Here is a 25,216-nt window from a genome sequence, read left to right on the forward strand (position 1 = left end):
GAGAAGCAGACCAACAAAAATGGACCCTACTTATCGCACAAGAACAAAAAAAAACTTACTGCATATTTTTTATTCCCTGTCAGCGAAAAAAATGTTACAGTACATAGCAGAACCAAATTGCACACCACCACACCTGCAAAAGCTCATGATACCTACCTGTGCTTACCTCCACCTGTACTGCAAACAACTTCATATATGCATTGCACACTCACACACACAACGAGGAAAAAATATTCTAAAAAAAGTCTCTACCCCCACCACACTCGGCCTTGATTCAGTCTTGGTCAAGGCTGAGTGAGTGTGACCTAATGACGCGCCACACCCAGCTATTGGCAATACTGCGCCTCCTATCCACTATTACGAGGCGCCACACTTTTTGGTTTGGTAACAGTGCGCCGCGCCCCCCCACCACCACCACCACGACCTATAGCTAATCTAGTGCAGTATCAAAGCGTTTTGTCTGAAGGTACCGTATACACCGTACACTGCATTGTTTACGTATTGCGACCTCTAATAAGGAAAAGCTGATGACGATGATATAGTTAAAATGGAAGACACAAAAATAAGACAAACAAAAAAAAAAAAAGGAAAGACTCACTCAATAGTTCTCGAGAAATAAATGTCATTATAAAACAACAACAACAACAACATAAACAATAATAATAATAATAATAATAATAATAATAATAATAATAATAATAATAATAATAATAATAATAATAACATAATAAAACAATAATAACTCGTGAATCGATGACTTACCTGGGACAGTCCCCGTGTGAGTCCCGCCCCCAGCGTGTGTCCATCGTATTTACACCTGAGGAAGAGGAAAAGGAGGAGAACATAAGAACATAAGAACATAAGAACGTAAAACATTAACATTAAAATACACATATAAGCAAACACACGTACACAGCAGCCCTTCCTTCCTATGTATTTATCTCTTCCTAAACCTTATACTTTCCAAACGGGAGCATCAAGACACCAGCGGGACTAAACTTGACCATTCTCAATCCTCTTCCACTGTTTAGTTCATGGGATCAATGTTTTGGGTAATGGTTCCTTTTTTTTAATACTATATATATGTAATGTCCCTATCTCGTGAAACACAGGCATACACAGGCACGTGCAGACGAACAGACAAAGGGTATCATGACACCTCTCCTTCTGAAGTTGACCTCTCTTTTGGCCACTCCTCTGAGAGCTTTTTGTGGGAGCAGCGAATATCGGGCTTTTTTTTTTGCATTATTGTTTCCTTTTTTTGCCCTTGAGCTGCTTCCTCTGCTGTAAAAAAAAAAAATAAAAAAATGACACACAATCGCACACAATCACAATCACACAAGCAAACTAACAAATACCTTAAGAATGAGTGAATGATAACAATGGAAAGAAAACAAAAATTATATGAAAAAAATATATGAGCGAACTACATAGCAAGGCGTTGTTACTGATCCTTGCATGCATCTGTCATCATGAACTCATCGTACAGTGGCCAATACAAAGGTAAGGTTAAAGCGAAACATATTTTATAAAGAGTTATTTGTATTCTTTAGCTACTGGATTATTAACTATACAATATTTTTGGTCTATTAATGTTTTAGTAACCCTCACGATATATGAAAGTTTGTATAAAAAAAGCTATAAAAAAAGAGAGGCAGGTGTGATTATTTTTCCTCTTTCGCCCTAAATGTGCAGCTACTCGACAAGGAGAGTAAGCAGGTCCATGCACGGCTGGGCTGGCGCGAGGCATGTTGGTGTGGCAAGACAAGCTCAGGTTTAGCTGGCTGGTGAAAACTGACATTCCTCCACACAGCGCATATATACTTAGTTCAGCCAAACAGTAACCATTTGTATGCGTTCTAGCTATTCAGGTGTAAAGGAATCGTGCAAGCGGGCTAGGACGTAAATCAAAGTGACGAGATTAAGCTCAGCCGTGAATGGCGAAATCTGACGTTCTTTTACAGCCAGCACATGCAATATCCAGCCAAGCAATAAGCATTTCTTCACCTCATCACACAGCAAGTGAATGAAAACAGAACCATAAATTGCTTGTAAGATCAGTCTTCCTCCATGGTGAAAACTATAGTATAGCATTTACTTATACAGCTCGTATACTGAGTTTCGCCAAGCAGAAACTATTTGCAATCCTCCTTAACAAGTAGGTATATATGAGGTAAGAAATGAGCGCTGCATTATGCAAGGACGCCCCCGGCTTCCTGATGCATTCCCAGATACAACTTGCTTAATGCACTTCCTGCTGCGGACTGACATGTGACTTCATCCTTCTTGTCACCGTGCTTCCTCAGACAAGCATTAAAGAAAACTGAGTTCCCTGATAACGATACATAACAAATATAGAGTAAATGTGTATTATATCAACAGCGAAGATGAGAACATTGCATCCACTCACCCCGCCTCTGTTAAAAAGTGGTGGAACACGCTGAAGGTGGAGGCCGTCTGCATGATTATAACGCGTATACTGCGGCGAGGTGCTTGTCTTAACGCATCCTGAACCACCGTGCTTCGCTGGCTGTAAAATCATATTGGCTGACACAGGCCCGTAACTCTTCAATGGATGGACAGGATGACTTTGTACTTGTGAAATCCTATTTTCTTTGCTACTTAAGGCAGTAAACATCACCGTAAACGTCTATGCCACCCTTAACACTTAACTATTATTTGCAGGTATCATTAAGACGTGTTCATGAAGCTGTTTATAGTTTGGTGTGGAGGCGGCGGAGAGCGACAGCCGGCCCAGTAAGAGCCTCGCGGCGTGCTTACCAACACATGCACGGGCGGCGCGTGGACTCGGGCGATGAAACTCACACATTACACAGTCACGTTTGTTTGGTCACGCCGAGCCCAGGGCGGCCAACGGGACCCTGCGCCAAGCCCGATCAAGTGTTACGTCTGCTTCCGGGCTTTCCCTCGTAACGGGTGCAATGGTTATTAGGAGCAAAAAATAGACTTGGGGCTGCTCATATATTCCTATACTCTATGCTGATTACAGGTGGACCGGCAAAGTAACAGATTGGCAACACATGAACTGCAGGAAAAGTCACAGCAGTCAGAGAGCCAGGTAAAGAGGTGAACTTAAAGCAGTTGCCGGAGTGTAAGATGAGGTAAACTGACATCCGACGGAGGTGGAAAACATCGGGAAATATCTTTGTTTTGTAAATAGATTAATAATTGCATGTTGATAATGACGAGATGCAGATTATCAGTTATCTATTTTCTTCTTTTTAGGGTCATTTATCAGTCGAAAATAGCAGAAATTAACTAAATCTGTGCATACGGTAATGGCTCCTGTCTATTTTCTTCATTTTAAGTCCATTTATCAGTCAAAACTTTCAATAATGAACTGAAACTAAGCATACGATACCGTCTTCCTTGAGATAAGATTGATATGTAAGCAGAATGGATAGTTAACGCACATGCAGCAATGGTAAGGACCCACACAAAGGCTATTTAAGGATATAAGAATGCCTTGGCTGTGGTGTAGTGGTGGAACACGACACCCAATGGAATTTACTCAGATCGCGAGGGTGAAAACGACAAAACGACCACAGAACGGAAGGACAATTTCAGAGACGAGGGAGAGAAAGGAAGAGCGGGATCTGAAGCGTAGAAAGAAAATATTTATAAAAGAAAAGTCGTGAAGTGAAGCGTATACAAGGACAGAGGAAATATTTGTGGACTTTTTATATTTGTGGAATATTTGTGGAGCATTTCTGGCCCACCTTTCAAAGCATGATTCAAGTTTGTGAGTATAAGTCGTTGCTTACTTAAATTAACATGACTATATACTGGAAGGCGAGAGGCTCACCGCTCTTAGCCCCGTATTCTCAAACTCTTTCGGCTTTCACAGGCTTTCAAGAGGAGGGTATCAGGACACCTCTCCTCCCGAAATTGACCTCTCTTTCGGCCATCACTTTTGATTCTTTTTATAGGCGCAGCGAGTAGCGGGCTTTTTTTTTTATTATTGTTTCCTTTTTTCTGTGCCCTTGAGCTGTCTCCTTTGCTGTAAAAAAAATAATAATAATAAGCCATAAAGAAGACAAGTCGGGTTTTGATGTGTGTTTTTTCACGTTCATGGTGCAGGAGCCTAAAACTACGAACCTACCTCTAAAAATAACCCCGACTTGTTCGAAAGCTTAGTCATGTGCAAGTTGGTATGCCCCGATATGTTCATGTATATGGGTCTTAGGCATATTGTTAGGAGGCTTGAAATGGATCATGAAGACAACGCTAAGTAAAAAAAAAAAATAATAATAATAATAAAAAGATCGCTGTAAATACGAACTGAAGAATAATGCCTTGTGTTCCTCGTGGTCCTTTATATGTCAACCCCGCAAAGTCCCTAATAGCGTATATTATTACAACCAGCAAGTCGACTGCATGCGTATGACGGATCGACGCTGTTACATTGTCTATTGTTTGTCTATTGCTGTCTGTTGTTTACGCGAGGGTTGGCTTTTTGTTCATAATGGTCTTCCTTTTTTTTACCCACAGACTGTCTTCCTTTTCCGAGCGAGTGAACTACTTTCTATTCATCTCGTCCGCTCACTAAAGGAATAAATTAAAGAGACAGCTGCGGCATGACTTCCTTGTACTACAGTGACAAGGAATACAAACTAGATGAGCAATGCACTTTTCTTTTACGCCGGGGAAAGCTGTCAAGGGCAAAAGGAAAGAACAACAGATGAAATAAGCCCGTACAACTATTGACCCCAAATTAAAAGTAAAAAAAAAGAAAAAAAAAAGACATTAGTGCAAAGAATATTTAGATACTTTGTGAAGAAGACTAAACTGCTGCATTCCCTTCACCAAGCTGGCCATCACACACACACACACACACACACACACACACACACACAGGGAACGTTACAGGTAAGACTGATATACACCTCTAATTGTCTGTCTGTCTTGCGTTCTTACCCACTGCTACCTGCATGCATACAATTATTACACGCATGAGCAAACACACACACACACACACACACACACACACACACACACACAGGTAAACACGGTGCAAAAAAAATCCGAACTGCAAAAACTCGCGTAGCATTTACTGAATAATTTCCTGTATGGCGGTAGAGCCGACTCTCTCTCTCTCTCTCTCTCTCTCTCTCTCTCTCTCTCTCTCTCTCTCTCTCTCTCTCTCTCTCTCTCCACCCCCGTGGCCCCAAGGTTGCATGGGCGTGTCGCTGCGAGGCGTCCTATTGTTATGACACGTGTTCCGGACATGGGGGAAGGGGGGGAGGGGGGACTGATGGTGGTGGTGATGGTAGTTGTGGGGGTGGTGGGGGTGGGGGTGGGGGTGGATGATGATACCGCGACCCCCTTCATTCTCTCTCTCTCTCTCTCTCTCTCTCTCTCTCTCTCTCTCTCTCTCTCTCTCTCTCTCTCTCTCTCTCTGGTATAAGGAAGATGGAATGGACGTGGAGGAGGAAAGATTGGATACCACGAAGAAGGAAAACAACAACAACAACTATAGCGGTGGTGATGATGATGGTGGTAGTGGTGGTGGTGATAACAGTGGTAGTGGTGGTGATGATGATGATGATAGTGGTGGTGATGATAATGGTGATAGTGGTGTCTCGTGTAGCAAAAAAGGAAGCCGTGCATCACCATCACCACCACCACCAACAACAACAACAAGACCACCAACAGCAACAACAAAAACAGTAAAAACATCAAACCAAGCAAGTGGTGGACAAAAAAACGGACATAAATAAGGGGAGAAGGGGAGGGACGGAGCGAGGATGTGACACGGAGGAGGAGGAGGAGGAGGAGGAAGAGCCACACACACACACGAACTCACAGAGAGGAGAGAGAGGACGCACGAAGCCTAAGTGCAATGAGCCATGAAAGAGTGCCATAAAAGAGGCTCAACATGGCACTCACTCTCGCTCACGTGAAATGAATATGAACACAGAGGGACGGAGCGAGTGAGTAAGCCTTGACCTGAATCCATAGCTGGTGGTGATGGTGGTGGTGGTGGTGGTGGTGGCCCTTTGACTCACAGGCGCTGGGGACGAGAGCCGAGTAGAGGAGCTGGGGCGGAGACGAGAGCCACCACCGCCACCACCACGCACTTGCCACACACACACACACACACACACACACACACACACATTGCAAGCCGCTAAATAATTGTTGAGGCATTGTGGGGAACTCTGCCAATGCTAAATTCTTCCCTGCACTCATTCTTTCACGACACGACACAATTTCCATTCGAATATACAGAACGTCATTATTTTAGCTTATTTTTTAATGCGTTCCGAACAACACATTTTAGCCATCTGTTTGTTATGTAGTGTTAGACCCCTTTTTGCAGAGAGAGAGAGAGAGAGAGAGAGAGAGAGAGAGAGAGAGAGAGAGAGAGAGAGCCGAAGAAGGGAAGGAGGAGAGATGTGAAGAAGGGAGATGAGGGACGAGCAGAAACGGCGGACGGCTACAAGAGAGAGCGGGAGGGAGGGAAGGAGAAGAGGGCGAACGGCGAGGAAAGAGGAGGGGAGAGAAAGGAGAGGGGAGAGAGAGAGAGAGGGACGGGAGGAGAGAGAGACAGAGGAATGAGAAGAGCATGAAAGAGCGATGGAGGAAAGAAAAGGCAGAGAGGGAAAGAGAAAGAGCAAAACGGACGAAGAAATGGAGAGAGAGAGAGGGAAGGGAAGGAGGAGGAGGAGGAGGAGGCAGCCGGAGAGACAGCAAGCGAGAAGGCGAACGGACGGGGACGGATGGAGGGTGAGAGGGAGAGCGGGAGAGCGAGAAGGAGGAGGAGGCAGGCGTGGAGGGAGGGGAGGGAGGGCGTGTGTGTGTATGTGTGTGTGTGTGTGTGTGTGGCAGGCGGTATGAGAGGAGAGCAGCGCGTGGCCTCCCTCCTTATGAGTCTCTGTTGCCGGGCGAGCTAGAGGCGCATTGGTGTACGCAGGTGAGAACGCCGCGTCGCCTCACCACGCCGCCTCACCGCCCTCACCACCACAGCCGCCGCAGCCGTCACCTCCACCACGCCCGTCTCCTCTACCACCCCGCAGGCAAGCTTCACCATCTCCGTCACCTCCGGCTGCACAATCACCGCGCTAGCCGCAGTATTACCGCAGCTACAGCCATTCCAAACCACAGACACCAACTCTCTCTTGATTCCTCCTGACGCGGCCGCTTGCTTATTCATCCGTTTAGTGGCGGCAGCACAGCACCGACCGCGCCCCCCTCCCCGTAACCCCTCTTCTCCTCGCCCCTCTCCACCCCCGACACCCGCACTTCGCCGCGTCTCTCCCCCTCCCTCCCTTCCCGACGGCGATAACCTCGGGAGCCTAATATTGACTGACAAGACAGCAAGTAGCGCGCGCCATTGTTGTCAAGCACTCGGACATGATTACTCGCTTGCTTGGTATGAAAACGTATAATAATATGTGTGTGTGTGTGTGTGTGTGTGTGTGTGTGTGTGTGTGTGTGTGTGTTTGTATCTTTCTTTCCTTCCTTCCTTTATTTTTTCTTTGTTCTGCTTGCGTTGAAAAGAAATAAAACAATCTGTAATAAATAAAAATACATAGCAATTAGTGAGGTATGATGATAAGAATGATAATAAGAGAAGTGACGAGGTACCTTTTTTTATTTACCTATCTGTGTGTGTGTGTGTGTGTGTGTGTGTGTGTGTGTGTTGTATACAGTGCCAGCAAGCCATTCTTCAGTCAGACATTCTCTCTCTCTCTCTCTCTCTCTCTCTCTCTCTCTCTCTCTCTCTCTCTCTCTCTCTCTCTCTCTCTCTCTCTCTCTGTCCAATTCATCATCTCCCAGTTTCCTTCCTTCACCAATAGCCACAAACCTTCTACCTTCCCTCCTTCCCTCCCTCTCCCCCTCCCTCCCCTTGTCCTGCCTCCCTCCCTCCCTCGCTTGGCCTCTCGGGTGTCAAAATCCCCATAATGGCGGTTCGAAGTCTGGCACGTGGTCTGGGTTGCCAACTTCTCACACCTCACGAACCTTCTTCTAACACGACATTGCTGCGTTACGTAAGGAAGTGACGGCCAATACACATTCTCTCTCTCTCTCTCTCTCTCTCTCTCTCTCTCTCTGGAGGTTGCATAATGGGTGTACAAGTTAAGATGATCCTTCTCTTGCGAATCGAATCCTATATACGAGACAAAGGAGGTATACAGGCGGGTAAAGCTAATCCTATATCCTCACAAAACACTCGCGTCCTGAGAAAACTTAAACAATAACTCTATAGTCGATTTACTTAACTATTCTTTATTTTTCTCCTTTAGGGTCTGCATGCGAATTAACAGCACAACGATTTAAGTAGTTTCTTTTCTTCTTATAGCTACGTGATGACATTTCGAATAAGAACAAGTAGGTTTTTTTTAGGGGGGGGGGAGGACGAGGTTCATTGTTTAGAAGCTGATCAAATTACTGGTTACTCCTCCTCCTCCTCCTTCTCCTATAGACACAAAATGGTTTTACTTTACTTTTAAACTTAGGAGGTATACGAATCAAAATGTTAAATTGTAGCAACTTGCCCCGGTCTCCCCTACAACTACTAATGACGGGGTAAGAAGAACGATATGAACATGCAAAACTATATATATGATGCAGATGTTAAACAAATTATGTCATTATCACCACCATCTACTCCTCCTCCCCCTCCTCTTCCTTTATATACCGCTGCCGTTGCTTACACATCTATCCACTTTTGGGGAACCACTTTTTCATACTTAAAAGTATAGGAAGAGGAGGAGGAAGGGGAAGGTATAGGGATAGGAGGAGGAGGAAGGGGAAGGTATAGGGATAGGAGGAGGAGGAAGGGGAAGGTATAGGGATAGGAGGAGGAGGAAGGGGAAGGTATAGGGATAGGAGGAGGAGGAAGGGGAAGGTATAGGGATAGGAGGAGGAGGAAGGGGAAGGTATAGGGATAGGAGGAGGAGGAAGAGGAAGGTATAGGGATAGGAGGAGGAGGAAGGGGAAGGTAAGGTTAAGGATGTGTGTTTATGTGGTCTATATATACTATCGCCTCCCTCCTCTTCCCCACACACAGTCTCTCTCCATTGTGTAATATGGCAAGACAAGATTTAAGGAATTATAAGTATACTGTTAAGAAGTTACAAGTGTCCCCCTCCAAAAAAAAATAAAGAATCCAAACAGTTTTATCCATTTACGATTCCCCTCACTATACCTTCCCCCCGCCCCCCTTCTGTCAGTCATCAGTCAGTCAGTCACCGCGAAGAGAACTGCAGCAGCTGACAGACGAGGCGCCGCGAAGCCAACAAGACCTGAAGTAAAGGTGCGGGTCACTGTCTTTAATTGGTGTGGTGGATACATGATTGCTTTTCCAACGGCGAAGACAACTCAATTTGTTTATCTCGTTATCAGCCTTTGCACTCTCTGTTCTTGTTCTTCTAAATATCTGTTTGGTAATCGCTGTTTATTTATTTTATGTTTATCTACTTATCTAATTATTTATACGATGCATTTCTGTCTTTCTTTCTTAACCTTCTATTTTCAGTTGTTCTTTCTTTCTCTTTTTTTTTCTAAGTGCTTTCTATCTTTTCTTCGTTGCGTTCTCATTCTTCACTCAAGTCTTCACTAAATATATCCCCTCCTATCCGTGGAAACTTCTGTAAATGTATAAACCCTAAAATTGCTTCGAGTATCTCTCTGCCTCCTTCTCTCCATGGCTTAGACTGCATTGTTGTTTGTGCGACTCAAGCAAGTCAAGACAGTTATATCATCAAGTATACAAGAGCGAGCATCCAACTCCTCTCCCTCCCGGAAATCTCTCGCGGCCTAGCATGCACACTCACCCACACTCTCACCTTTCCTGCCCCCACTCTCATTACACGGATGCGGTGAAGCAGGAGGGAGCTTGCCCTTTCTCATAGACTTAACGGTGGGGTGTGTTGGGGAGATTTTTCTTTCTTTCTTCTCTCTCTCTCTCTCTCTCTCTCTCTCTCTCTCTCTCTCTCTCTCTCTCTCTCTCTCTCTCTCTCTCTCTCTCTCTCTCTCTCTCTCTCTCTCCAACGTTCCTTGCTTGGTTGCTTTATTTCCGTCCTTCCTTTCTTCCTTTCTTGTTTGTTTCCTTCCTTATTTATTCCATCCTTTCCCCTCTTCCTCTTTCTCCTCCTCCTTTCCATCCTTCCTCCTTCCCTTTCTCTCTTTCCCCTTGCTTCCTTGCTTTCTTCTCCTTCAATCATTCATTTATTCATTCTCTCTCTCTCTCTCTCTCTCTCTCTCTCTCTCTCTCTCTCTCTCTCTCTCTCTCTCTCTCTCTCTCTCTCTCTCTCTCTCTCTCTCTCTCTCGTGATCCGTTTAGTCACACGTTGAGTCAAAGTGATTCATTCCACTCGCATGCAAGACAATGACGTTCTTTCACTCCATTTTCTCAATTTTCAGTCTGTCATCCATTTCACCGGTCATGTAATTTTTTTTTCCCCCACTTTCGACTACTTAAACGCTTTCATGGACGACGCATTCATGGACGGCGTATCAAGACAGTTCTGGCCCTGGAGTTGTTGTTTTTTCGTAAGGGGGACATCACTGAGTTTTGTTTTGCTTTGGTTTTATATTGCCCTTGTTTTACCTCCTTCGACTATATCAAAACTAAAGCTAAGCGCACTTCTACTAACTTTTTTTCACATTTTCCTGCAGCGAAAACTATAACAATCTTCATATAGAAAGACAGCCGGACGTCCCTGCTATATATACTTGCCTGCGTCTGTCTGTCATTCGCCATGCAAGAGCGGTTAAAATTACGCGAGTCTTAATTGCGGCAACGGTAAGAAGAGTAGTGTGGACATTCTCTTGTGGCATACCCTGGCTATTTGCTTCACCCTGTTGTCGACACGGAAGAACACCCTATACACCGCCACTCCTTTGCTTGAGTCTTCCGCAGTCATGCTCGCGAGGCCAACAAGAAACCTTTGCAGAGCGCAGGACCTCCCACCCACGCAGCGGGGCACAAACTCCACAGGTAACAATGCACGTGAAGGGGTGAAGCCTTCGAAGAGTATAATAGCATGATAAGGAAGACTAAAGGATTGAATATGCATGTTGAGAACTATTTTGTGACCCCTTTGAGCAGGCGCTAAAACGCAAAAAACAATAATGAAATGTTCTGACGTTACCTAAGGGGGAGGTCTTTTATATTTCCCTTTCGAATTGTGCTTTTTAATCATCTTTATAAGTACACAAGAACATTTTCATAAGGCGTATGCAAAAGTAAAGTCGATCTATCCAAGGTAGCTCCTGTGTATACTATATGCCACCACCTATCCTAACTATCCATGAAGCTATCTAATCTCTTCTTGAAGGTATTTATCGTATTGGCAATGTACGTGACTGCCAAGCCTCGTGCACTCCTTCACCAATCTGCTACATCAAACCAGTTCTTGTCAATTCCTTAATTAAATCTGAATGTGTCTCATTGTCTCCCATCATTGTGCGTCATATACCGCCCTGTTACTAGTAGAGCCTTACTAACATCACTTATCAAAGGCCATCATCCGTTCAGTAGCTTCAGTCAAATCCCTTCACCTCCATTGCCTTTCTAGAGGTTCAACTAATGCAAAGTAAAGCTTGAGAATAACTAATGCACTTTTATTGGTGAGGTTTCTTGAAATTAAACCCAGTAACCTATTTGCGTGATTCTTAGGCTGAGTCCACTGGTTCCACTGACGGAGATCAGATCACTCTTAAGACGCCGAAACCTCCGAGAGGAATGTCAATCAAAGAGTAGCTAAGTAAGGTGATATTTCTTCCTGTATTTAGAATTCTACATTTCCTGATACTGAACTGTTTTTGTAACTTCCTCAACCATATATACTCTCATGTTTGTCCTGCAACACCAAAGTATATTAATCTGTTTTCAACTATCCTACAATCTTAGTGCCGCTCGGAAACTTGTGGACATCACTATTTATGTTCCCAAATTCAAATCATTAATATAAGCAATAAACAACGATGGACCCGGCACCGGGTCTGTGCAGTCCTATTCGTCACGCAGTCCTGGTTATTTTTTTCCGTCAATTTGATTTCCTTGTTTCCTAAAGCTAAGCAACGGCCTGATCCAGTCCCGTCCTTTCCCATTTTCCTGAGCCTTAACTTTTTTCGTCAGTCCCTGGTGAGATATACTTCATCGAATCCCCTAACTAAGCCAAGGTATATTACGTCACAGTTATCTCATCGCTGTCTACCGCTCCTATTCCCCCCTCCCCATCCACACACACGGTGTGGTGTGATGTGGTGTGGTGAGGGGGCTGCAGCGCCCCTTCCCTCACTCAACCTGGACCATCAAGTCGTGTCCGGTCGGCCCAGCAATGCCTGGCCGCCTCGAGACTCAGCTCTCATCGCCTCAGAAAACACGTTCCTCGGGCGCACACTCACAAACAAGCCAGGGAGAACCGCCGCTAAGATAGGACGCTGCTGTACCCAATCCTTGACTCATACATATAGACGCCTAGTTTGGGTACAGTTTGGTTCGTTTCAGGTACCTATATGAGTCGTGGGTTCTAGTATTTGCTGGTTAGAATGTATAGCGACGTCGAAGTTACAGCCAAAGCCGAGAGTTGGGACGGCCGCCAGGTGTGGTGGTGGCCGCGCTCATCTGGGAGAGCGGGAGGGAGAGGGAGAGAGAGGGAGAGGGAGAGGGAGAGAGACGGAGGAAAGGTGGTCCGGGAGTTGCCACCTCAAGTATTTCCCAACAATTAACCACAAGCTGCCTTTACATCATCTTAAGCCACTTTCCGATCAAGACAACCCGGTTCGTGCACGGCCCTCCCTGCGTACATGTTTTACGGGCGCCGCAGGTGAAGGACAGGAACACAATTGACAACAAGGACCAGGAGGAAGACCGAGGTGCCGCGGCGCTGGCCAACGAGTCCGCTCCTGCTTGGCTATCTTTAAATTTTCAAGACATACCCCGGGCTGGTATGGGGTGCCCGGGGGAGGGTGACGCCCAAAGCACACCCTAACCAACCTGAAGGAGATGGGAGAGGGTGGGAGGGAGGTGATGAGGTGGTGGTGTGATGCATGGGAAGGGAAGGGCGGAGGGCGAGTGCGAGGGAAGGACGGACGAGGAGCCTAACAAAAACACGAGGCACGTAACGTCAGGGTCAGTAAACACGCACGTCAGGAATGCAGGAGTGAGCGTGGCGGCGGCGGCGGGCTGGCTGTGGCTGTGGAGGCGGCGGCGGTGGCGGTGAAGGTGGCGGTGGAGGTGGTGGAGGTTGGGTTGTGTTGGTGGCGGCATGGGCGGCGGCAGAGGTGGCAGCAGGGCGCAAACATGTCTTGAGTTCCTTTCTTCCCAGGTGGCGGCAATGCATCACGTGATCTGCAATGCTTTCTCTCTCGCCTTCTCTCGCTGCTCTTGTTCTTTGTCCTACCTTCATCGTCTTTTTGTTGTTGTTGTTGTTCTTTTACTTCTACTACTTAGTCTCCTTATTTTCCTTCCTCCTCTGTTCTCTCCATTTCCTCGCCTGCATCACACAAATTCTTGAGCTTCAAACTCACCCGCCGTACAAGCGAGCTTGGCAGATTTTCTCTTCTTTCACCCTTATAGAATATTGAAGTTTTCCCTCTGTGAAGCTATATAAAGCAGTCTTAAGTGACGAGAGTTCCTTGAAAAACTGGGTGAATCTGCTGATAATAGATGAGATGAGGAAGAGGAAATCAAAGAGTGAACCGAATGGAGATTACGGAAATATAAAGGAAAGCCTAAAAAAAGAATCATATGTATTTGTTGTGAATGATCCAACATTGAACTCACTTTACTTCTGCCAGCAAAATATTTGAAACTCGAGTGAAGAAAAAAATCATATATATAATCACAGATCTCGACAACCATCCAACCAGCAAACCTTCGGCCCCGGGTACGGTTGACACGCTCGGCCTCAGGTGATCCAGGGAAGCTTACAAGGCCGCGGAGGTCACGAGCCGGGAACAAGATGGCCGGAGGGACGGAGGAGAGTCCTTACAAGCTCAGGACAACGTTTTACAATCCAATACGGCGTTTTTGTAAGCTCCCAAACAAGTTATCAAGGGCCACGAAAAAAAAAAAAATCTCGTAAGAGTTCGGTGTTCATCAAGAAACTAACAACCTTTGAAGAAGCAACACGGGAAATCTTTTATGTATCCGGTACTGGGTCATTTCGGATTCACCACATGCGAACTCCCCAATGCAGGCTTCTCTTCCTCTCCTTTTATTTCTGCCTTATGAAATTATATATATTCTTACGCACAAGGGAGAACCGAAGAGCCTGAACGTACCTTGAAAACATACTATAACACAGGTATTATTATTATTATTATTATTATTATTATTATTATTATTATGTTTCTCTTCCTCCTTTATCTTTTTATCCTTGAGATGAGGGAGAGCCCGAAGATCCTGTCACATGCAAACCTCCCAACGCAAGCAGTCCTCTCTTATTCTTTATCTCTGACTTGTGATTTTAAACATTTTTTGCTCAACGAAAAGCCGAAGATCTAGTCTGGGCCTCACATGTCAGAGGGATGCGCGTGTGAATGCAGCAGACGAAGCAGTAGTTTGGTGGGGCTGAGGTTCGTGGGTGCAGTGGGTGTTGGACATGTTTGCCGTCAGTAGTATACGAATGCCATATATAAGACATTATTTGGATGTCATGTAGTGTCTGTCGGCTCTTAAGGAGTGATGTAGAAAGAGGCCTTAAAAATTTCTGTCCTTTTCTTCCATGGCTTCTCTTCCTCTTCTTTTTTTTTCTTTCTTTTTCATTTAGTTTTTTTCTTTTCTTGTTACTCTTTTTTTTCCTTCCTTCTTGTTCTCCTCCTCCCCCCCTTCCTTCTCCTCCTCTAACTTTCTGGTCTTTTCTTCCATGGCTTCTCTTCCTCTTCTTTTTTTCTTTCTTTTTCATTTAGTTTTTTTCTTTTCTTGTTACTCTTTTTTTTCCTTCCTCCTTGTCCTCCTCCTTCACCCCTCCTTCTCCTCCTCTAACTTTCTGGTCTTTTCTTCCATGGCTTCTCTTTCTCTTCTTTTTTTCTTTCTTTTTCATTTAGTTTTTTTTTTCTTTTCTTGTTACTCTCATTTTTCTTTTTTCCTTCCTCCTTGTCCTCCTCCTCCCCCCTCCTTCTCCTCCTCTAACTTTCTGGTCTTTTCTTCCATAGCTTCTCTTCCTCTTTCTTTTTTTTCTCTTTTTCATTTAGTTTTTTTTCTTTTCGTATTACTCTCATTTTTCTTTTTTCCTTCCTCCTTGTCCACCTCCTCTCCTTCCGTCTCCATGTACCTCCTCCTCCTCTCCCCCCTTCTCTCAATACGGGAACAAAACATCATCACGCCCTCCTGCATCCCCCGCGTCCCCCGAGGTAGATTAACTCACAAAAAGATAGCGGCATATTTTTTTCCATTAACACTCACACACCGCACATTTGTAGCACCCCACGCTAAGCCCATTCAAATCCTTATCCGCAACCCATTCTTCAGCATAGCCAAGACCTTCACTAAATACCTGATAATGCTGCGCTAATACACCCGAACCAAGAACATTTTATTTTTCGAACTTCTATTGAACATGATTATACTTTGCTTTCCCCTCAACAACATTTCCAGTTCTCTTTATAAGGACATGCGTGTTTTTCTCGTTACATAGCTTCAGTTTCTACCATCACCTCTCGTCCCCACCCACACACCTACCTGCTAAGCCCTGAGGAATACGAGTTTCACCTTCATAAACAGCCGAGAACACATTAGTTTTCCCTCCAAACATACCTTCAGTTTCGCCATTGCTAGATACACACTTTCTCCCTTCCACAAAGTTAGATGCCCCACAGTATACGCGGAGGGGTTCCTTTAGCTTCATTCCCATTCCATTCTCTTGTACTACTTATCCATCTATATACTCCATTCCCCCTTACTATATCTTTTGATGAAAATTTGAAAGCCATGCACAGAGTTGACAGGCGCAGAGTGACGATGGTGATGGAGAAAGGGTGAAGGCATGGGAGAGAGAGTAAAGCATCATCTGGGCTGTATAATTCGATAGATGACGGTCGATAGAAATGAATGCGTAAAATAAATATTTGGACCTTGTTAGTCGCTTTCTCTTTCGTTGTTAGTCTTAGTGCCGCAAATGTGCATTCATACTTCAATAATGGTCTAACATGACATCGAGGGTGCACGGGATTTCGGTCCGTATTATCAAACCCTTCAAAGGCTTATAGTCCATCTACTTCAAAAGGCTCTTGCAGAAGTTATCGGGATTTCCATAGGTGGTTTCTTGAGCCCGGTGGTATAGTTTAGCAAGGCTTCCGCGCTGTGAACGGGGAAAACAATTATGATAACCCGACGTATAGCTGCTCTCTCCATGGCCTTGAAAAACGTTCGTAACAAGATCCACAAACTCTTCAAAAGGCTCTTGCAGAAGTTATCGGGATTTCCATAGGTGGTTTCCTGAGCCCGGTGGTATTTTTGCAAGGCTTCCGCGCTGTGAACGGGAAACACACTAATGACAACCCGACGTAGCTGCTCTCTGGCCTTAAAAAACGTTCGTAACAAGATCCACAAACGTTTGATAATACGAGTGTTGCTTTCTAGGCTACGGGGATGAACGGCAACAGACACAAACGATTGAAGGGACGCAATGTAGCATGCGCATATAGCCTCTGGTGTATATAGCGCGTCAGGCTTTTCAGCGCATGCAGTGTCCTTCTCAGGCTTTTCTTAGCGTGACCTATACGCATCTTAAACCATTCCCTCATGACTGATTTTGAGGTCTCTTGAAAGCAGCACCTACATAACGGGCTTTTTTTTTTTTTTTTTTTTTAAGCGGTCTCCTTTTCCGTAAACTAAACAAAACTAATCGCTTTATTTTTTTTCTTTACAGTGAGGGAGGCAGCTCAGGGCCACAAAACAAAAACAACAGCAAAAAGAGCCCGCTAGACGCCGCTCCGAAAAAAAAAAAAAAAAAAAAAAAACGATTCGAAAAAAGAGAGAAAAAGAGAGAGGCCAGAAGAGAGGTCAATTTCGGGTGTATGCATGGAGAGGTGCCTTGATAGTCTCCCACCGTCTAGTGTTTATATATTAACCTGCAGTTGAAGTGACGACCCGGAGTGAGTGTCTAGTCTATCGCGCGACCCGAAGTAACCTCAAACAACACTCCATGGTAAAATATCTGAGTGTATAAGTGTATAATGCCACGAGTAGATACAATGACGTGTCTAGATAACGAAGAGTGAAGGTCCTGAGAAAAGCATCAACACTTACACAATGTTAAGTCAAAACATACAGGCGATTTTTTTTTTTTTTTTTTGGGTGGGGGTTGAGTTTTGCACGCCGTGTGAAACTATGAAGGACAGTGGGACGATTGACTTAGCGGCTACGTACAAACTGATGGTCACTGGTTAGATCACCACGGACAGGATAGAGATGAAGGGAAGGAGGAAGAGGAGGAGGAGGAGGAGGTGATATTGGGGAGAAATAAGAAAACAGACAAGAATGGGCAAAAAAAAAAAGTTAGGACACCCACACAATATAATAAGTGGAAGCTGTGCTGACATATACAGAGGAGGGAGAGGAGAAGAGGAAGAGAAGCGTCACCCGCTTTCACACTGTGCATAGACAAGAGTTCGAAGTCCCGGGTTCGAGTCCTGCCGCAATTAGCTTGCAATTTTCAACCCTCACAACGAGGCGGGGACCCACACGTTATTCAGCAGTCCACCAATCAACCCGAACTATAGCGACTTCGGTCAAGAGGAGCGCCGAGAAACAGCGCGGGCCAGGCAAGTCAATCACGGCAGCCACCGTGAAGAAAACACTCCAACGTCCCCAGCGGCCGAGGTGACGACTATAGCCTCTCAAGAAAGCCTGCCGACGCCACGGGTGACATATGGGGAATATATATATATATATATATATATATATATATATATATATATATATATATATACACACACATAAGACAAAGCGCTGGTTACAATGGGGTGCTGCAAGGCACTCCGCGGCATCGTTCTGACGGAGGTCTTCCAGCAACACAAATCAGACGAATCTTAATTGAACTTAAGACGCAGATAAAAATTAGGGCGTTTCCTGAGGTCGCCATCTTTCGCGAGAGTTTGCAGACGAAGCTTCCTCGTGTGGCCCCGCCGCGGTGCGACGCCCCGCCGAGGTGTGTGTGCCCCGGCCCTGAGGTGCTGCCCACCCCCGCGTCCCCGGCGGTGCGGGGGGCGGCGGGCGGGCGAGGGAAAAAGGAGAGAACGCGGAAGGGGCCGCTAACAATATGGCGGGTGGAGACCCCAGGCGATGTTATCACCCCGGCCGAGTTGTCTTTGCTTTGTTTATTTGCGTTATTTTCCAGTTGCGTGTGTCCGTCACTCCGGCAGGAGGCAAGGCTTGGGCTTGGCACCGCCACTCTGGGCCAACGCGCCGAAAAGCGCAACGCAAATAATCGGCGAGGCATAAAAATTGTCTTCCGACTTTCGGACAAAATGGCGCGGGCGGGTGGCGGCGGGGAGGCTCCGGCATAGCTGCCGCGCGCCGCCGGGCTGGCGGCGGCCTCGCGCGGGCGTCCGGCCCAACACAGAACGAGTCGATATCTCGCTCTCCTCGACTTTATACTGGCGCCACATTTAAGAATGTTGACACCCTCGGGTTGTTGCTTTTCGGGGAGTTCTCCAAGGTGCGTCACACCCTGCGCGGGGTGGAGGGCGGCGAGCATGTGGCTGCATTCAGACTCCCTCATCGACAATCGCAAATTTATTTCCCTCATTTGTTTTCTTTCTTTCACTGTGATTTGTCTCACCAATAAAATCGGCTGAGTTTCCTTTGTAGATTAAAAAAAAAAAGACACTTTTGAAAGTGTCTTGACTTAAAAACCACTTCGAATGTAGAGAAACGAACCTTTGGGTTCAGTTGCTGTAGAGATGAGGAGAGAGAAACCCCCAAAATTTTCGATACATGATCAAGACTCAAATCGGCTAAACATTCACAAGAAGGCTAACATCGCCTTGATGCTGCTTTCACATAATGCTGTAAGGCCTGCACGGTGCGTGGAAACACTAACAAAGCGTAGACCAAGGCGTCGTATCAACACACCGACAGAGCGAAAAGATACCGAGAGGAAGAATTCTATAATGATACCATGCAGCTGTCTCCGTGCACCACCCGCGTGCATCTGTAATATTGTGTGTGTGTGTGTGTGTGTGTGTGTGTGTGTGTGTGTGTGTGTGTGCCGCACCTGCTGCCGCCACTCAGGACTATATTCGTGCCAAGACCACCCAACTTTCTCCACTTTCGGCGACCAGCACACACACGAGCACAGCACCACACTGCCTCGCCTCCCACGTAAGAGCAACACCCTCACCGATAACACACAACGCAGTATAATACCCATTTCACTAAAACAAACTCGTTGGTCAAACTTTCGGCTAAAAAAAAAAAAAAAAGTATGTCTGGCCTCTTCCAAAAACTTAATAGTATCTCTTGAATAGCGAGTGAATTGAAGTCAGGAATCACTGTGTTCTGACTCCTCTCGATTTGTTTGGAGCAAGTAAACGTAACCTAAAGGAGATCCCCGAAGAGTATGTTATGCAGGGCGGGACTGAGGGGGAAGGGGGGGGGGGGGGATGGTCAGTATACCTCGAGGCCCTGAACCACGGCGCCGCGGATTGAACAACTCATTGGCAGCGGCGAGGCTTGATGTAAAGGTCCTCGAAGTGTTCCTGGGAAGTTTATTGCAGCACAGAAAGGGAATAATATGGGTGGATGGTCTTGGCAACGTTGTGAGTGGAGTAACACACACACACACACACACACACACACACACACACACACACACACACACACACACAAATCGAAAACGTGCATGGAGGAAAAAAGTTAATATCACAAACTTAGTAAAATGTATTAAGAGGATATTTAGCATCATTGAACAATATACGAAGGATGATTATTTTAACAATGGGACAAAAATGTGTGATGAGTTTTATATAGCTACGAAGATATGATTTAAAGAATTATGCATTGTGTTCTAACCTTAGTTGAAGAAAATCTGTTTTAGGAGAACGTTTTTTTTTCTTCTTATATCAGAACACACATCGCGGACCTTTACCTTAATATTCATTCTAAACCGACTATACGTACATGGCCATTCATTGTGGTGATGGTGATGGTGGTGGAGATTGTGATGATGGTGATGATGGCGCGCGAATGTAATGATGAATAGTGTTGAGGTTGACAATGGTGAAGGTGTGCGCGTTGTGAAGATGGTGATGATAGTGGTGGAGGTGGTGTGGTGATGACTGAGGAGGTGGAGGCAGTGGTGGTGGTGGTTTGGTGGTGAACGTATATAGTTGTGGTGATGGTGATGATTTGCCAACAGTAATGTGAGCTGGGCTTTCTTGGTTACGATATACAGAGTTGCTCTTTTGTACAGCAATGATATTGATGAGTGAGGGAGTACTGCTGGCTAAAGAAGGAAGGCGGTAGTGATGATGGTGGGTGTGATGACTCATGGTTGCGACTCTGTATAGCATAGGTCTTGAAGTGATGGTGGTGATGGTGGTGGTGGTGGTGATGGTCTATGCATGGTGGTGGTGAGGGTGTTGAAGCATAATGGTCTATGGTGGTATAGGAAGGTATTGTCTTCCAAATATGTTGAGGGCGGTCTGGCGTTGGCTCCCGCGGGTCCTTTCCTCCCCTCTGCTCTGCCACATATCCCCAACACCTATCTCTTCCTCTCATATGTAAGCTATAGGTAACAAATGAGAGCAAAAAATAGGTGTTGGGACTGTGTGGCAGAGAAGAGGGGAAAAATGGACCCGCGGGAGCCAACGCCAAAACGGACTCGACAATTTGGTTTCACTATAGTAACGGTCAGCGTGAACATTTCCTTTAAGCGTAGAGGAAGAGACACATAAATAAATGACTTAACAAATGCGTGGATTCGGTAGCACGTTGTGTATCCGGTGTAGTACATACGTCTGATAATTTTAATATAAAGTGGAACGTTTTGAGCTCACACGTAGGATAAGGAGCCGTGTTGAGGACGGAAAACTATGTAAATAAGGAAAACTAACGCTCTTTGACCTATACCGTTGCTGTTTACTACATTTAGGTCCCTGTCGTTTGCCTCTCCCTATCACTCCCTTCCTCCCTTCTCCCTCCCAATTCTCTCCTCTCTCAACATCTTCATCAACAGTTGCGAAGTTGGAAGACACAAGGAAGGGACAGGGAGTACAGAAGACGTGTGTTGTAGCGGGAGAACATATCACAACATTAGTATTAGTTTCGTTAGTAGAGGGAAAAAATACGTAAATAAGGAAAACGAATGAATGTCTATAGATACGAGTCAGTTGCAATTCACTTCGAAGACACAAAGAAGGGATAATGCATACAGAAGACGTGTGGTGAGGCGCGGGAAAACATATTACGGCATTTTCATTTGCTACATCAGTCAGACAAAGGAGAGAAAGGTAGACAAGCTGTGTGTGTGTGTGTGTGTGTGTGTGTGTGTGTGTGTGTGTGTGTGTGTGTGTTGTAAAGTAGCATCCGAGAACTCACTAGGAAGACATCGACACTATTACAAGAGAATCCCAAGAACACAGATGCAGTCGTAGTTTAGGGAGCCGTTACGAAGGCAAACCCCACCACATCATCGTTAGGTCTTGCTTGGTCTTGGATGAGCCGATTACACGTATACTTTAAACGTTGAAACTGAACTGGAGGTAAAATATGCAATCTGTGAACAAGAACTATAGGATTTAAGACACTTTTTGCTACATTGGAGAGGATGCAGTGAAATTAGAGAATGTCACCCCATACTGGCTCAACCATATACCAAGACAACAACGTGAACATTATAGAAGAACTAGTGTTATTAAGAAGCAACACCCTGTAGGAAGAGAAGTTAAGAAAGACCTGATGAGAAGGATGTGAAAGAAAATATTAAAGTCAAATAGAAAAAAGACTGTAGCAGACCAAACACAGACCGGGAGGCGTTGCAAAGCCTTATCCCCAAACCGACTATACTACTACTACTACTACTACTACTACTACTACTACTACTTCTACTACTACTACTACTACTACTACTACTGCTGCTACTACTACTACTACTACTACTACTACTACTACTACTACTACTACTACGAGATGAATGTCTGACTCGCGGCGCCGGAGGGTCGAGTGGGGCGCCTTGGTGGTCCTCACAGGTGTGCGGGACAGGTAATAAATACACTTCACGATAAGTATAGAAGAGAAACCTTTCATTGCGTGCCTCAGACGGCTGTGAGCGTGTTCCTCCTCCTCTTCCTCCTCCTCCACCTTGATGTTGCTGCTACTCCACTGACCTCCTTGTGTGTGTGTGTGTGTGTGTGTGTGTGTGTGTGTGTGTGTGTGTGTGTGCTCAAAGTACACTATCGCCGTCCCACTTTCTATACACGCGTGTCTCTGCATCGCCACACCAAACTTTCTAAACAGCCCCAAGACTTGATCCACAGCTTCAGGTACAAACAAACAAACACACAACATTTGGGGAAGAGAATCTATCAAGTCAGTATCGATTTGGCATGTGTGTGCAAAATGATAATTCTTTTTAGTGCACTCGGAACACGGCTTAGTGGCTTTTCGAAATGTTTATGTTGTTTGACGCACCGCTGGGACCTACGATACTACTACTACTTCTCCTTCTCTTCCTCCTCCTCCTCCTAATATATATACTACTACTACTACTACTACTACTATACTACAACTACTTCTCCTTCTCTTCCTCCTCCTCCTCATAATATATACACTACTACTACTCTACTACTATACGAGAATGAATGTTTGACTCGCGGCGGCGGTCCGAAGCGCTGTATGGCTGGTGCTGCCTCATCACAAACATCTCGAGAATAATGAATGATGTTAAATGTGATGAACTATATATCAAAAAGTTGGTCACGTCTTCTGTAAGCCTCAGCATCTTACCAGTTGAGTTTATGGAATGACGCCACTCCTAGGTACGGAAATTATGTTTTGGGCCGGTAAAAATGGTAAGCATATATTTGTAATTTTGTTTAACCTGATATTATATAAAAAAAAAAAATCCGAAGCGTTGTATGGCTGGTGGTGCCACATTACAAACACCCCGAGAATACTTAGTAATGTTAAATGATGTGATGAACTCTTCTGCTGACTACATCTACAGTTTACATCAATGCCTTAAGTAACATCATCCTAAGTCAACAACAACAACAACTGGTATATACTTGCTCACAAGCCATACCGTAAGAGTGACAGCAGCTAACAACGGGCCAAACAGTATGTTGACACGACCACTCGCTGGCTAACGCTTATCAGCCTGACTCTGATAGCAACGATAATAGGTCTGATTAATCATGTCTCGCGTCGATGGGTCACTCAGGGATTGCATTACTTGATAAGATAACGGTTGCAAACTCATCTCTGCTCTTTTGCCTTCCACAACAATTCACTTTATAAGATACTACGAATTCACTACGATACAAAGAATTCACTATGATACCAAGATGCAAAGAATAATTAGCGGGCTTTTTTTTCATTATTGTTTTCTTTTTTTTTTTTTACGCCCTTGAACTGTCTCCTCTGCTGTAAAAAAAAAAAAAAAATACTAAGACCATTCAGATACTACATCGTCAGTTCCTTCGTGTATGACTGTGGTTCCTTTGGGTAACGATAATGAAGTATGTAACAAGATATGAAGCAAATATACATAACAAAGGTTCCATTATCAAACAGGGAAAGGTCACCCCGGCACAACGCGCGGCCACAACCGTACCTTTATAGGCTCTTTGACCTCCTGTGTCACGACGCTCTTCCCTGCACCCCCGCGGCCGCGTCTGCCCTTGAAGTGTCATCGAACTCGGGCAGCAACAACTTGCGTGCATGATATCAGTGTCACCGAACTTTGACGGTTAGACGGTCTTCGCTCGACACTGCACGGTATACAACTCTCATGGAACACCAACACTATTCTCCGCAACACACAAAGGCATAATGAACGTGATAATTCCACCTGAAGGCAACTGTAGACCACAAGAACTAAATAATGTGGTATGAAGATGAGAATAATACAGCTGCGAGCCTTAGTACTATTCTTCTCCTCAACGCATGGACGACCAAAACTATATATAAAGGAATATACTGAACGTGATAATTCCACCTGAAAGCAAATCTAGAGAACAAGAACTATACAGCGTGGTATGAAGCTGAGTATAATATGATGCCGTGTGGGAGGCAAGGAGATCCAACACAATAAATTAGTAAGAACACCAAGCCTATTGAGAGGGACTGATTCAAACACTATGCAGATTTGAAGCAACGGGTAAAAGGTTAAGGCGAAGAGCGAGAGATATGCCTAGTTTATGACTTTAACAAGGGAGAGTTAGAGAACAATGAACCAAGAAGGGAAAGTCATTAGCACGCAATACCGGACTGAAGAGACACGATCAATGTGGCCTACTGAATGACCTCAACTGACATTTAAATGGCCAAAGCAGACTATTAAACGGCCACAACAGTTTAAATGGCCACAACAGGCTATTTAATGACCACAAGACTACTAAATGGTCACAACAGTATTGAATGGCCTCAACAGATCATTAATGGCCTCAACAGACTATTGGGGTCTCCAGACAAGGCTTCCTTCTTGAAGAAAGTTGAAAATCATGAAGGTTCGCAATATATATTATACTTAAGAACTTCCAAAGCCTAGAATTTCAGTCAATATATATGCCTTTTTCCTCAACCCCAAAGTAATATATGCCTTCCAACCCCAACATCCATCTAAATAACCTCTACCTAAACCGCTAAGTCTACCTATGTATATTATTTCAAAGACCACCCGTAAACCTTCCACCTTTCCTAAGTTCACCTTTTTCTGCAACTTTTATACAATACCTTCACCTTTAAATCAAGAGCACTCGATTCTTTCCTTCCTCCTGAGTCTTCCTGTCCTCTTTGTGTGTGTGTGTGTTTGTGTGTGTGTGTGTGTATCCGTCAAGGCCACAGCGTCGTGTCACCTTCGTTACGTATTCAGCCTCGCATCCTGCCTGACACTCTAAGTACATGGTGACGCCCACGCAGGGTTTCGGAGGCGGGGTAAAAGAAAGTCATAACATCACTCTCTTTCTCTCTCTCTCTCTCTCTCTCTCTCTCTCTCTCTCTCTCTCTCTCTCTCTCCATCACCACCATCACTCTCAGGGGCATATTTTAAACGTATCTATCTCCCATTAC

General features: G+C 45.0%; 1 long non-coding RNA gene across 1 annotated transcript in view; it reads right to left on the reverse strand.

Annotated features, from left to right (window-relative positions):
* Positions 1-761: 761 nt before the first annotated feature.
* LOC126998568 (uncharacterized) overlaps positions 762-25,216 on the reverse strand; it is a 115,881-nt gene continuing 91,426 nt past the window's right edge. The window contains exon 3 of the long non-coding RNA XR_007752935.1: positions 762-817. This is a non-coding gene — a long non-coding RNA (uncharacterized LOC126998568). The remainder of the gene's footprint in view (positions 818-25,216) is intronic.

Source organism: Eriocheir sinensis, chromosome 14, assembly GCF_024679095.1.
Source record: "Eriocheir sinensis breed Jianghai 21 chromosome 14, ASM2467909v1, whole genome shotgun sequence".
NCBI lineage: Eukaryota > Metazoa > Arthropoda > Malacostraca > Decapoda > Varunidae > Eriocheir > Eriocheir sinensis.